Source organism: Passer montanus, unplaced genomic scaffold (genome assembly GCF_014805655.1).
Source record: "Passer montanus isolate IOZ18808 unplaced genomic scaffold, ASM1480565v1 scaffold54, whole genome shotgun sequence".
Lineage (NCBI taxonomy): Eukaryota > Metazoa > Chordata > Aves > Passeriformes > Passeridae > Passer > Passer montanus.
The window spans coordinates 6472067-6486597 of record NW_024370374.1 but is presented as its reverse complement, the minus strand read 5'-3'; the positions used below and the strand labels follow the sequence as shown (position 1 = coordinate 6486597).

At 41.9% G+C, this 14531-nt stretch overlaps 1 long non-coding RNA gene across 1 annotated transcript; it reads left to right on the top strand.

Moving 5' to 3' along the window:
• The first annotated feature begins 2765 nt into the window (after positions 1–2765).
• LOC120509928 lies at positions 2766–12022 on the top strand. The gene is made up of 4 exons (XR_005629371.1): positions 2766–2951; positions 10251–10410; positions 10546–10597; positions 11421–12022. It is a non-coding gene; the product is annotated as an uncharacterized LOC120509928 (long non-coding RNA).
• The last annotated feature ends 2509 nt before the right edge of the window (positions 12023–14531 follow it).

The following is a 14531-nucleotide window of genomic DNA, read 5'->3' as shown; positions in this document are numbered from 1 at the left end:
CAGATATGGGAGGAGCTAGGAAAAAACAGTTGACATTGCTCCTTAAAAATAAAGAAGCAGAGCAATAAAAATTCTGCTCCAATATATGCATCAGGAAAAGTGAGTCAAGTCCAGTTTCAATCTGAAACTGAGAGCCACGAACGAGCCCTCTCCTAGCAGCCACCCAACAGAAAAAGGAACAGAGCCTTCATTGTGGTCTGGGTAAAAATGAGGATTGAACTTACCTCTCAAAACAACAATACATTCCCCATTAGGAATATTTGCCTCCTGTCAGTCTTCCCCTATGGTACAAAGTTCTGAGGAAAAGAACAGATAAAAACTTCACATCACAACTTCCAGACATTTTGCCAATTAACCACTCTAAGCCCACATCACCAACCACCACAGAATTACAACCATACCAAGGTGAGCACCCACCGCATCCTTCAGAAAAACTTCTCACTTCAGGGCACAAACATCAGCAAGTGAGGAGAATCAGGACATGTGGACAGTGGCAACCTGCTATGGAAAGTTGAGACAAGCCATGCACATCCTTGCTTACTTCTGCATGAAGAAACTCAAAATACTGTTTGTATTTTGTGTTTTGAGTTGCTTTCATTAAAAAAATAATAATTTTGAGAAAGTCTTCTCTCCCTGTTCCATTCACTTTCAGTTCAGACTCCCAGAATCTTCTGTTGTAGTTTAAAGCCAAAATATTTCCTTCCACCTTATCAGGCAACATGTAAATTCTAGCTATCAATGAGTTTTCTGAAAAGTAAACAAATAAATAAAAAATTAGGATATACAAGGATGTTTAAAGGATATCAAGTTCTTTCAGAACAATTAAAAATCAACTGCTTTTTGTGCAGGGGACAGCAGGTGGATTGCCCATCGCACTCTCCCCAAGCATGGTGAAGCACCAGTGTTTCACAAAATAGAAGTCAATCATATCACAAAATAACTATGTCCAGTAGCTTCCTATTCAACAGAAAAAAAATTGCTTTAAAAGTCTCTTGCAATCTACTTTATGATTCCATTCTATGAACTGGTACAATCGGCTTATTTGTAGGATGCTCCATACTATTGAAGATTTCGACTGCTGCCCTTGGGGACAGCCTACAGAAAAAGAGCCAATATTCAGATCCTGTTCACACACATTCAGTTTCACCAAAGAACATACCCAGAAGGGCACTTTGATAGCAAATATCAGCAAAATCTGAGCCATTTTTCCCAAATGAAGCCTGAAGGGTGTTTACAGGTCTGTTTGTTTACACAGAGACAAAACATGTCCCACCTGGAAGCATCGGTGGGAGCCAACAGAGCCCTACAACAATGGCATCTCTCTACTGACTCAAACTGACCACCAATGCCAAAATTGTAAGGATCTCATAACCACGTGCTTATCTTTGACTAAGCAAATACTGTATTGATGAGAAATTGAGGTGTGGAAAGTCTGAATAGAAATGAACCTAGATTTTCCAAGGGGCATCTATGTCACAGCTGCCTCAAAAAGCTAAGAGAAGCAACATTTTACAAGCCAGTTCATGTATTCTTGAAGGACTTTCTGTATTTGGTTAATTTTCACCCCGGCTTACACGTGCACATGCACACACCTGGAACGGCTAAAACAAAGGCTTAAAGGTGGGGAAAACTGATGAAGAAAGAGAAATGGGTTTTCCAGTGCCAAAGATGGACTCCATTTCAGAGAACATTAAAGCCTATCAGTTTTTGTTCCTCATGCAAGTGCTCAGACACGAGTTTCCCAGGTTCCTTATAAACTGAAATAACCCTCCTGAATAATTTTTTTTTTTCAAAAATGGTCTCCAGCAAGCTTTACCTAAAAGAGCTAGCTGAGTCTCCTTGCAAAATGTGCTGTTTAACTGAGGTTTAACTAGACTATCATCTACAATCCCACGCCCAAATACAGGGAAATAAAACCCACAATGTTTTCCCAAAGGAGGCAGAAGGAGTTTACACGCTGAATCCTAAGAGGCAACAGGCACAGATAAAGTGGTGCTTTCAGCTCCACCAGAATAAATCCTCAGGAGCTCCACGTTGACAGAAACCTCCACCCTAAACTCTCAAAGGACGTTCCTCAGCTCAACTGAGGATACTAAGGAAGCAAATTCTGATCCTCTTTTTTTCCCGGAAATCTGTTTCACAATTCAACATCTTTGATGTAAATCTTTTAAAAGACTGTGATGGCATCAAGTAAGGAACGGGATGAAGGAAAACGTGTTTCCGACTCCTCTGTGGGGGGACCATTAGGAGGAGGGTTAATAGCCCTGGGCATGCGAGCAAATTGAGGTTTGTGCCAGTTCCCCCAGGCTTTCCCCTGCCATCAGCAGCTTCCCCAGGCGGGGCAGCTCACCCCCATCTCCTCCCCAAAGACTGCTCTTAAACAGAAGCACGACAGTCTGCTGGGAGGAAACACAAAGATAATCACACAACTAACTTATATGGACAAAGTATGAAACGGGCCGAGGGAGGGGAAAGAGGAAGGGAGCCTTTGACAGCTTCACCTTTGGAGCGATACAAACTTAATGCACAAGCAGCTTAAAAACCGAGAGGTGGGGGGGAGCCGGAATTCGGACCTTCCCAACATGTGGAGGGCAGCAGCGAGGCAAGCCCCGAGCCTAAACAAGGCTGGAGTTAGCATTCAGAGCACACAGCCCAGCAGAGTATGGGAAAGGGATGGAAGAGCCAGCCCAAAGAGCTGGCGCCACGAACTGACGAGCAGAGCGCAAGTGATAAAGATTTACTGCGAGAGAGGAGGAAACAGTCCGCTGGCCCGATTAGAGCTGTGAATACCGAGTTGTTCAGGGAGGATTTTGCAGCTGACTGATCACAGGCTGTCGGAGCAGGCCTTGGACAACAGCTGCAAGGCTTGCTGGGCTGCAGAAACAAAAGGCGCCTAGCACGGTGCAAAGAAAGAGTTGACAGGTTGTTGTTAGCAGTGGCAAATGTGTGAGGTATGTCACTGTGTGTGAGACGGGCTGGGCTGGGCTGCCGGGGAAGAAGGAGGGCAAGAAGCACAGGCAGCGCTCAGAAAAAGAGGGGGGCGTCGCGGGGGAGGGAGCAGGGACACAGGCTTGGTCAAAGCGTTTTCCTAAAATCAGGCCGGTGTTTGTAAGGAGGACAATCACAAGGTCTGTTTACTGCTGCCAAGATGAATTAGCCCATCGTCTCATTTATAGGACGAATCCGGTGGCACAGACTATAAAGGTGCATGGCATTAAAGGGACTAATTAGACAATTCTGGCATTCTGAATTAAGACCCTTTCTTTCTTTGAAAGCTGGAAAGCATTTCTCAGGACTCCAGTCAGATGGCTTAGGTTTTGTTGGGCCTTTTCTTTCCCTTCTGAGAAGGGATATCTTGTGCAATTCCCTAACTCACAAGGGTCTGTTCTAAATTCTGCTCTGAGCTTCAAGAACAGTTGTTAGGAAGCTGCTGGCATTTACATCATATCTAAAAAGGTCCAAATGAAAATCTCAGATTCTGCAGGAATTCAGCTCCCACGGACAAACTCTGGTCCCTCCTGTTAAGAGTGGCCTAAACCAGAAGCCCAAATGAGAACATACCTGAGCCAGGAGCCTGCAGCTGAATTCTCACTCACACACACAAAACAAGCGAGCTTTTTCAAAAGCTGGCTTCTAATCTGACACCCACCCCCTTCAAATCCAGTGCCTGCAGCCAAGTGCTTTTCCCAAGCAACTCTGAGCTTTCTGGAGCCATGGTTCACTAAGCATGTGAGTGCTGGGCAGGAATGTATCAATGAAACTCCAGAGATTATCAGACAGGAGCTGGAGAACAGGAGACCTTACTTTCAGCTCCCTGCTTGGCAAGTTTAGGATTCAGTTCTTGAAGTCTGGCAACATTTTACTCCAATTGTGACCCAAACAAAGTGTTCCAAACACCTCTGAAGCAGTGGTGCATGCTGTTTGCACACAACCACTGTAATACAGTGGTCACTATTAAAATGTTTTACAAGCAGCTAAGGTTACCATGGCATTCACAGTGTACTCCTAGAAGGCAATACCATGAAAATCACAGAAACATCCAGCACTGCGAGCTGCAAATATCAGATGTTTCATAGTAATTAGTGACACTTTGTAAAGCAGAGGCTTCTTGCATTTTAACACAAATCTCTATCACGTACAACTAGGAGACACTAAGAAAGTGCAGTGGCCTTTATAGTGTTCAATCAATTACACAAACAAACCTTATTTTGATTTTTCTCTTTTAAATGGTCTCTGGGACCCAGTTAGTCTAGTCCCAACGGGCAGCACTTGATACACTGTAAAGGGAATTCAGAACAAGAGGCATTTCAAGTCTTCTAACACAGCTCCATTCTCCCAATATATATATAAAAAAATCAACCCACTGTGCAGAATACTCCATCTAGGGGCAGAAATGTGACTCAAAATTTCCTTAGCCTTTGCTTTGACATGTGTTAACCTCATTGTACCAGGTCTGAGTGCACGAGAAATATTCAGACATTTCACAGAGGTTCCAAATAGCTCTTCCTCAGTATGAGTCCATAGATTTTTACTTTTTTATTATTTTAAATACAGAGCTTTCAGCTTGAGTTTCCGCTAAACAGTGATGAAGAACACAGGCACCACTTTTATGCACCTACTAGAAACTGGACTATACTTTAAACTACAGATATTATCTTAGGAACAATTTATAACCAATTATCCCCATATGCTCGAAGTTTTCAGCTGAATAAGGGTGGCCAGTGAGCGCAACTAAAAAGACTACTGAAATGCTTGAAGGACTACTTGTGTAACCATATTTTTGTAATTGTACTTCTGCTGGAGTCAAAGCAAAGTCTGAATTTGAGTGCAATGAGAGCAGAAATAATTAATGGCAGAGGTGTATTTCTGAATCACAAATTCTCCCTCTAGCTGCATAATTCAGTATCATTTATGATTAATGGAATTTGTTCACCAAATGTATTTGAGAGCAATATATACAGTAGACAGAAGCAACAATTCACAGGCTCTGAGAAAACCCTGAAAATACAAAATAATCCCTTTTAAGAACTCTTTTCTTTTCAAGGAAAAATTAGTGATTAGTGACAGAAGTGTATCAAGCCTTGTCTTCCAATGATGTGTCCTTTATAAAAATTGCTTTCAGCTGACTAGTCCTCTCTGATTTTCCATAGTCAGCAATGGGTTACGGCTTGTCCATAATGTCACAGCTTTCCACTGCACTGTGTCTTGCTCTTTGTCTCTCTGGTACAGACAGGCTGCTTCTGAAGCTGCTGAAACACTTTGGAAAGTAATCAAATTACTTCCTACATTTGCTCTCCTTAAACACCTCTGCTTGATCCCCCTCCACTCTTCCTGTTCAGCCTCTCAGTCGCAAGCTTCATAAATGCAGAGGTTAGAATTTTCTAGACACCACTTTAATTTTTCAAATAGCAATCCAATTACTGAGCAAATTGGCACATGTGCCTGGTTACATAGTGACTTGGCACTGCCTCCTCTCGCTGCTGGCAGTGATGAATGTGTTTCCCCTTCAGCTCTCCTCATCTATCTGCCCCAGCCTCTGAGCCAATACCAGTGACCACATAAGGAGAGTGCCTGGCAGCTGCAAGCCCGAGGTGCCAAGAGGCAGATTGTGTTCTGTAGCAGCAGGATCTGGGTCTGTCTGACTAGGCTTCCTGGCTAGTCTTTTGTAAGACCTTTTCCATGGCCTCTAGGTTGGCTCTAACAAAGCCTGTAGAAATGCCTGCAGGGAGCTGGTATAGAAGTGAGTTGAGTCAAAGGTTTAATTTGGTTCCTAAAGTGAAGTGAATGTATACTGGTCTTCTCTTTACACCCTGCAATTATATTCCTGCCACATTTATGTGAAAATACAGTATTCAGTCAACAAGAGGAGTGCATTCCAGGGTATGTCTGCACCACACATTGGGGCAAAGATCCCCAAGCCAGTCTCAATTAACTCTGCTGCAGAACCAGGAGCAATATAGCCGTGTTTGTTTGCTGTGACACCCGAGCTAATTAACTATGTATGGCAGTAACAGAGCATTACTGCTTCTGGCTCTGACGCTGCTGTCCCTGTGTGGCAAACTGCTACAGATATGCCAACTCACTTGGAGGTAACCAGAGGGCTCCCCAGCCCAGTGCTGCTTTGCACTGCCCACATGTGTTTAGGGATACTCCAGAAACTGGCAGAAATCTGTTGGCCACCACGTGAGAGTGGTGAGGCTACAGATGTGGTTACAGTACATGTGGACTGTTCCATCCCAGTCACATTCTTTTAGTACTCACAACATGATGATCACAGAGCATCTTTTAAGTAATGTGCTGAGCATCTTGAGCAGCATCTGTCACGTGCTGCTTTCTCAATATCTCCCTCCTCCAGGGACAAAAAGTTGGACTAAGATCTTCTAAAATATTTCTCACATTTACTTCTTTTCCCCAAGAAATTTGGGTCTTAGTCATAAGTGAACTTCTTTAGACTATTTAAAAAGCCATTTTCAATTATTGCAATGAAGCAGATAAGAACTTTCTCACAGCAGGATAGCTTCTCTCCATCCGTTTTTTTTTTTGTTTTTTTTATCCCGAAGAAATTAACTTTCTTAAAATAAAAGAGTGCAGGTTCCAATGACCAGAGATGCACTATGATCCCTGTAATTCAAACAGGCTTTGGTGAAGGTAAAAACAAAACACAACTTGCCAGCTATTCCTCTTTCGGAATTCCACCTCAGACATACCAAGAAGCTACTGGAGAGAATCAGTTATTTGTCCAGCAAATTTCTGATGCAGATGACAGTCTGGAAAATATCTGAGTGGACTATGAACTGCACACACAAGACTATTTCACTGAGTTTGCTTGCTTGGACTTTACTGTATGAGTTGCACTTTATGGGTACAGTTGTTTGTTACTGATGGAATTTTTCCTGTCCCTTTATATTTTTTCCCCTAAATCAGGTATTTTGGCAGAGGTATTTAATGAGATGTACTCAGAGGTACTCAGTGAGTGGTTAGATTATGTTTAATTAAATCATCTGCATTAACTCAAGAGCCTTTACCAGTGTTTATCTGTGGGTAGATAAGAAGCCCAAGGTCTTCTGTTGGCTCCCTAGATAAACAAGCCATGTTGTAATTCCAAGAACCACCAAAAGTATACAAGGACTTTCTCTTCAAACCTAATCAATCACCCCAGCTCTCAACACTGACTTTTCACAAGATACCAAACACAGTGATAAATTTTAACACACACACCCCTTGAGCTATCCCTCTGTACAGACACCCATAACTGTGATGCAGCAGCATGGATTTTAATTAACTGTCTGATATCTGAGTGTGACCTTTTTCCTTTGTGCTCTCAGTCTTTGCCGCAACTTTGTATGGAGTCACTTTAAATAAACACCACTAAATTCTGCACAAGCACCAGGCAAGGTAAAGTTACACATGTTGCTGGTAGGCTTCAGACCATTTTTTCAGCACTCTGTACCTCTGTATTCCAGTGTTGTCCAAGAGAAGGATAAAAACCCTGGAGCTGCAGATGAAGTGCAACCTTATTGCCATCTTCAATACCTCCTATGGGAACTGGACACTGGACCCACACTCCTGGCCACAGGCCTGTAGGACACAAGGAAGAGTTAGTTATCCAGAAGGGCACACGAGCATGTGCCTCTCAGCAGGCATGTGAATGTCCCAAACATGCCAAAGCTAGCAACATTGCCATAGCCAAGCTGTGCTGGAGCTAAGCATGCACTTAAGAGCTTTGCTGGATGGCAGCCATTTACAGATGTACAATCAGTACAGAGACATGGAGGCAGAGACTTCCTTTCATGGGTCATCTGAATTCTCTTCCTGAAGACACATACTTGGTTATTTCAATTAGCATGTTTAGAAAACCAAATGCTCTTCTTCTGATTACATCTCAGACACTGGCATATGTGTAATTTTTCCTGGAGTCATTAATTTACCATGCTTCTTAAAGATTCAAGGCCAGACAAACACCTGAAAATGAAATGTAGAAAGTAGCTGGATTCTGATAGGACAGAACTCTTCCTGCTCCTGTCTGCCTCTTGCTTTATCCTTGATTTGTTTGAAGATGCTGGTGGGTGCTTGCCTGCATGTAATGATAACTATTAACAGCAGCTTGATGAATAAGAGAAGAGAAAGTGGAAAAGAAAACAATAGGAAAGGCATTAAGGGCACTAAGTCATTCTTTCTGGGATGGGCATTAGGCATATGTTCACTACTTCAGTCTCAGTGCAATCAAAGCTGTCCTGTGCCACTGCCAAAAACTGCAACAGGTGCCAGAAGATTACAGCATGGGTTAAATCCACTCTTCAGGCACCAGCTCAGGGACTGATCCAAATCCCAGGAGCCAATGAACATCTTCCCCCAGATGTCAACTGTTTTCAAATAGTTCCCCTCTTATTTACAGTGTGATGCTGGGGAGGGGCAGGGGGATAAATAAATTTGGCTGCCAGGAGGCAATCCTCTGATTTCACCACTGCCAGTCTGGCCAGGTGCCAAAATCATGTACAACCACTCAAACACATTTGTAAGGTAATTAATATTTTATATTCACAACAATAAGAGAGCTTCATTCACACGGAACTATTAAGACAGTTTCTGGTTCCATTCCTTCCAGCACATTACAATGACAACTCCATGCCAGCAGCAGCCACATGGCCTAAAGGTGGCAGGCTGGCAAGGATACTCTCTCTCAGCATTTGGCATCTAAACGCCTTGGCAAAGCCCTCAGCAGTTGTGCTTGGCTGCCTTTGGATCTGTCATGTGCTTGGGCTGCTGATAGCACGGGAGGGTGCTGGGTCCCCTGGGCACCATTTCACTTTAACACCTGTCTGATTCAGAGGAATGTGCGCACATGCAAAGTGAGATCCCTGCACAAATCCTCCCGCAGACCCAGAGCACATGCTCCATTTTTTACTGGAAGGGGTCGTTTCCTTAGAACCACTGTGCCTTCTTTTTTTTGTTGGGCTTTTTTTTCCTCCCCTCTCTTCTCCCCCCTCCTCTTTCCCTTCACATATCTGTATACAGCCCTTAGAGGGTCCTACATCCTGCCATGCATTCCACATGTGTTGGAGGTTTCCTCTGTGAACAAGGAATACAAAACATAGCCCTTTTGTATATAATGAAATCTCATATTTTACTGTGCTCATATAAAACCATTTCTTTGTGACTAAGACTCTTTTTATTTGTGACATTTTAATGATCTTCAAATGTTTGGTATAGATGAAAGGAAATTATTATTTCCACGTCACCTTGCAGTAATACTTTTTGATAGGCACCATAATTCCAATTAAATTGAGTAATAAGGGAGGGGGAAACCCTTCAAACATTTAAAGTGCCACTGAAGCAGAAATATTTTAGGGGAAAACATAAAAACAAGCATACATGCTTTACCACAAGCTACAAAATATCAGAGGAGCACAGATAAGAAAACTCAAAACCCTTTTTCCTCTGGGGACATTCAAACAAATGCAGACCATAAGAACGTGACACTGTACCCAACAAACACCACATTTTTGTGTCACAGAATTGGGGCTGACTTGGGCACAAATTTATTGAAATACTCCCAAGTCTGGTCCCTCAGAGGTACTGGTCAAAAGCACACAGCTACCACCCCAAGCTTGGCAGAGGCAGCTCCCGGGAGCTACAGCAGAGAAGTGCGTTGAGATGTTGCAGAGCACCTCCCCAAATCCCTGCCTGTCCCAAGCACTACCCCCATGAGCCTGCACTGGTTCCTCTGGTACATTCTGACACCTTTGAGCACGGTTATCTTTGGGTCAGACACCCTGAAGCCTGTGAAACACACGCAAGCCTTGGGCTGCTAAGCTCACACCACAAAATAGCTGCTATCACCCGCTCTGGAGGGAAGGCTCCACGTGCCCATCCCACCCCAGCTGGAACATCCACACACAGGCCACAACCCCCGTGTCCCCCTCAAGCCATGCCCTCTGCCTGTCACCTTGTACTGTGGTTTTTGCTTTGTGTCAAGCTCAGGGCCCACACACAGCAGCCAAGGCATCCCTGTTCTAGCACAGAACACAAACCCTGCTGGCTGCACGTAGTATGTATCTATCAGTACTCCTGTGTTTACCCACATGAGCTTTGCTTTTCTAAAGTAAATTTTTTTAAAACTGTTTTGAGGGAGCCGATTTTTGTTGTTTTGTTGGGTTTTTTTAACCTTCTTGAACAGTTCTTCACTATTCAATCAGGAAAAAAAAACCCCAGCTTCTCTCCCCCTCTCCTCTGATACATGTTTTCTTCAGAATCCTAGGGCAACATGCAGGATGGACACTTGGACCATGACAAATTTAAGATCCAGCATCTTGGAGGCTTTCCTGGCCACAAGCCATACTTTTCTGGAATGGAAAAAACCTTTTTAATAAGGCATTTTCAGTAAGAAATTCACCATTTAACCCTGGGGAGGTAAGGAAATACTCCAACTTAAAGTTATTATTCTGTTGCATATAAAAATGTTATTTTAGATCATTTTTAGGACTTGCTGTAATGGCATTATTTTCCTTTTTTTTTTTTTTTTTTTTTTTCCCATGACCTGGGCAGTGAATTTCATTGTGATTAAAGCACCTGGCTTTTGGAGCAAGGGAGACAAAAAGTAAGTACCAAATAAACATATAAAAATCTCAAGCAACATTCCTGGAATAGTTCTTCTGTAAAGTGCATGGCATGTTCAGAACACATGATTTCCTAGTACAAGGATTTATTGGCTTCACTGCTCAGTGTGATCATCTCAGATTCATGCCAAATAAACCTTCTACATCATACTGACATTTTATTTTTCATCTCTGGCTACACCTACTCTTTCTAAAAATCAAGTTCCCAGCTCCTGCAGGATTTCCCAGGCTGAATGCATGTTTTATTATTTTCCCTTGAAAATGATAACCTAGAAGACAGTGCTGCATGTTACTCTTGGCAACTAAATTAGAAAGGAGTAAGTACATGATTTCAGAAGATGCAACAAAAGAACAAGAGCCAGGGAGGAGGCTTTGCCTCCATCAGGTTCCTGGCACCTTATTTTGGCAGCATCCCAGTGCCAGATACCAGGAGCAGACTTGTTCTCACACGAGTGCCAGTCAGAGTGAACCCTGGGACGAGTGCACCCTAAAGCATGGCTTGTATGTAAGTCATGTGGAAGACCAAGGAAAGGAAAAAGAAACTGATGTCAAAGTCAGAAAAGCCTGCAGTTTCAACTACATACACATAGGTTTCTACATGGACAAACCTTGCCAGGTGTTTCCTTATCATAACCCACTTCGCCCTGTTAACATTACTAACTTAACCAAATCAAATCCCGACCATTTCCCCATTTTAAACTTAATGAACTTTCTCAGATTTATGCATTTTTTCAGCATGCAATGTAAAATCAAGAGCTTCTTCATGAGCACATGTCTGACTGGGAAACTTATTTTTTTTTTCAGAACAGTTACTGTGCCATGACACAAGGGTAGAACACTGCTTTAAAGGGCTGCTGACTCTGGACAATTTACATGCTAATTTCAGAAATGATTCCTCCTACATTAAATAAGGAGCTGAGGAATGTTCCAAAGGTCTAGACAGACCATGCCATTAACAGATTGGGTAAATCAACATTAATACTGCCCACAGCATATTACACCGTGTGAACTTTCTTCACTGCCCACACTTTACTAATTTTAGTTCCACGTGGTTCCTCAGCTGACTGGCCAAAATATAAACTACACCAGCTCCCTAAAGCCTCCCTGTGCCCATCTTGACCTTGGACTTGCCTTTAATATTAAACTTGAGAAAAAAATCCTGATTGGTCACACTTTTTAATTCAGGGTATGTTTATAAATGGTTTATAAAGGGTTAATAATGATTAATAGATTATGAAAATGTCAAAGAAGCATAGACAACTATAAACACTAAGAAGAGCTGTTTGGCACCCAATACTAACTGATCAGCCATCTAGAACATACATTCTAGCCCAAACTCCATCAGTGTGAAGGCCAAGTCTGGCAGATAATTCAAATATCTTCAAGCTTGTTTGAGTATTGACAAGTTCTCCAGCACTTATTAGCAGTATTCTCAGGCTGTTATTAAAGTACAAGACAAATCTGTCTCTGAGTTTATACTTTGAATAAACAAGCTGTTATAAAACCTTAGACTAACAGAAAAATTTCCAGTTTTTATTTTACTTTCAATAAAAATGATCTTTACACAATTTCTCATATGTTATATGTAATGCTAATAACACAGAATTGAAAAACTCAAAATGCATGCAGCAAGCATCACTAGATGGATCACAAAGTACGAAGATCAATTGACTTTTTAAAACTCCTTCTTTTCCTGTATCTCAGCTTAATAGCTACACTGCTGAAACAAGGCACTGATGAAAAGCATGATGCTGAGTCTAAGTGTTTAGCTATCACAGAAAAAAAATTTAAATCACACTTGGGATGATATTTTGGGTTTAGAAATAAATCAGCATGCAAAGCATTTACAGCATTTTGTGTAATATCAAGATATGATGAGCTCTTGCAGTGTCACTTACTGGTAAACCCTAAAGCAGTAAATACTGTCAGGTACCTTCACATGGCAAAAATCTGATTTCTCTGCAACTGAAGTTATAGCTGTTGATAGGTTTTTCTTTCTTACACCCTCACCTCCCTCCCTTTTTTTTTTTGTTCCTACTTAACTGAGGATTATACCGAATCTATGTAAATGAAAATCTCATCACTTTCTTAACAGACATTGCAACACTTTGGGGGTGCAGAACTGAATATTAAGTCAGAAGAGACTGGGCAGGCACCTCGTCTCATTGAATTCAACAGCTGAACTTCCACGGAGTGCCAAGGGATTGAATTAGGTCTGCTTATGGTGTGGGTGCCAGCAAACTCTTTGTGCTTCATCACACACACCCCCCTAACCAGTCATTGCACTAGGACTTAATTATTTCATAGGAGCCACCTCTTAGCAAACTACAGCCAGGTATGGAGTGAGAAAGCCTTCCAAAAACCAGTGCAAGCAGGACCTCAAGACCTGACCCAGGTCACACAGCAAGAACATGCTTTGCTACACCTGAGACACCCCAGCCAAATGGCTCCTGATAATGATCAATGGTGGCAAATTGGCAGCCAGGCTACTGGAAAAGTTCCAAGCTTCACCTTCCAGCTACAGGAATGAAGAGGATGTAAGTGAATGTGATCTTTGGCCAAGACCTGACCCAGGTAATAAATACATCACACACAGCAAGAACATGCTTTGCTACACCTGAGACACCCCAGCCAAATGGCTCCTGATAATGATCAATGGTGGCAAATTGGCAGCCAGGCTACTGGAAAAGTTCCAAGCTTCACCTTCCAGCTACAGGAATGAAGAGGATGTAAGTGAATGTGATCTTTGGAAGGGAAATGTACATTGTTTCATTGCTGTGGGAAAAATGCTTAATACCCAAATGTTTCCTTATGCTTCTATGTGTCCTTATGCTCTGTGGAACAGAGAGAACCTGAAGAGGCTTTATAACTTTTGCATCAAAACCTAGTGACAAGAATGTTGCTAAATATTTAAACAGGTATTCTTCCTGAGAAACCACAAGTGAAGCTCATGCAGATGTCTGCTCTTGAGTACACATAAATATATGTGCAAAACATCCTATGCTTCTCAACAGGAAGGAAATCATTCCTGATCAGGGCTTATCCAGAGGCTCAGACTCATCCCAGTGCACCCAGTTTAGAGCCACCTTTCTCCCCTCCTTTCTCAGTCTTTTACCTCAGCTTCCTTCCAACATCCTTTATCTCCTGTGAAGGTTCAGCCAGATCCTTTCCTCCACCAATCCTCTTAGTTTCCCCCAGAACATACCTTATCTCAACAGGAAAAAAAAAATCCACTGGAATTAATGTTATTTTATTATATCTTTACTTCTCTCTATGGCTCTCTCCTCATGCTGCCTTTTTAGGTTAGTTTCTTTATGACAGGGATTAGTTATTGTTCTGTGTACTCACACACTACAGGCTGGATCTTAACCAGCCTCAAGGCACTACCATAAGAAACTGAGAATAAAAAGAGACTGCCTTTGCCCTAGGTAAATGCTCTCCAGAGTGATATCAAACATATTTTTTCCATTTTTGCAAAAGGAACCCCAGAAAGCACATAACAAACATGCCAAACATTATAGAACCTATTTCCCCAGTTCTTTTGAAAAATATGTATTTTAAACAATTTCTATAGCATGAAATGGAATTACATTTATTCTGTGCATCTCTGAAATATTAAACCAAGGTGGAAATTTTATTTTTGAGTGTTGTTCATGTATCTTTTCAGGGTACTTAGGAGTAAATTTTACCTATTCAGAATTACCCATTTCTTTTTATTGAACTACCTGAATACAATTAGAAGAACATTCAAATTGCAAAAAATTTTCCTATGAAAGACCATAATTTTATATAGAAATATTTTAAACTACTCAGGAAAACACCCACAAAAACATTAAAGAATTGATTCTGAACATGTTTGGCATCAAAATATTTTTTTACTGATAATTTTACAGCAACCACGTACTTCGTTTTCTC